Source organism: Sorex araneus, chromosome 3 (assembly GCF_027595985.1).
Source record: "Sorex araneus isolate mSorAra2 chromosome 3, mSorAra2.pri, whole genome shotgun sequence".
NCBI lineage: Eukaryota > Metazoa > Chordata > Mammalia > Eulipotyphla > Soricidae > Sorex > Sorex araneus.
The window spans coordinates 217,441,574-217,442,692 of NC_073304.1; positions in this window are offsets into that span (position 1 = coordinate 217,441,574).

Below are 1,119 nucleotides of genomic sequence, written 5' to 3' on the forward strand. Positions count from 1 at the left end.
CCGTCATTTGATTCCAGCATCTCATATGGTTCCCCGAGCACTGTCAGGAGTGATCCCTGGAGTGAAGAGCCAGGAGTAATCCCTGAACATCCCTGGATGTGGCCCAAAAACAAACAAACAAAAAAAGAAAAATAGAAACAAAGAAACTCTGAGAAATGATCCTAGCCAAAGAGGCCAAAGATGTGATGAGTAAATGTGACCTAGTATCTTGAATGTGATTCTGGAACAGAAAAAGAGTACTGTTGGTGGGCCAGAGAGAGAGAGAGAGAGAGAGAGAGAGAGAGAGAGAGAGAGAGAGAGCATAACAGGCTGAGTGCGAGCTGTGCATTCCAGAGTGCCTGTTCCAGTCCCAGCACTGCGTAGTCCCCCAGCACTGCTGGAAAAGTGCTGTGTGCACAATGCAGGAATAGCCCTGGAGCACAGCTGGGTGTATCCCGAATTCAAACCAAAAATGCTGGTAAAAACTTAACTCTGAATAAAGAATGACTTAATTAGGGCTGAAAGACAGTACAGGGCTTCAGGCATAAGCTTTGCATGCAGACTATTGTTTTGGATCTTTTGCTTTCTTGGGGGGCTGGGGGGTATAGTAGGCCATACCCAACTGTACTCAGGGCTTACTTCTGACTCTGCTCTCAGGGATCATTCTTTTTTTTTTTCTTTTTGGGTCACACCCAGTGATGCACAGGGGTTACTCCTGGCTCATGCACTCAGGAATTACTCCTGGTGGTGGTGCTCAGGGGACCATATGGAATGCTGGGAATTGAACCCGTGTGGAAGGCAAACACCCTACCCGCTGTACTATTGCTCCAGCCCCATCTCAGAGATCATTCTTGGCAGTCTTGGCGGTATATATGGGATGGCAGGGAACAATCAGCTCAGCCCTGTAAGCCTACCCACTATACTGTCTCTCCAGCCCCCCCGGAAGACAGGGATTTTATCTCAAGCATGATCCCCTAAGATCACGGGTGACCAGGTAAATGGCCAGTACTTGCAGCCTGAGCAGTACCGCATCCTCTTGCCCCAAGTTCCTGAGCACCATTTGGGATGCCAGAAAAAGAAAAATGGATGCTAGTTAATGCTAATAATATGAATATTGGTTCACTCATTGTTTTGTTGTTG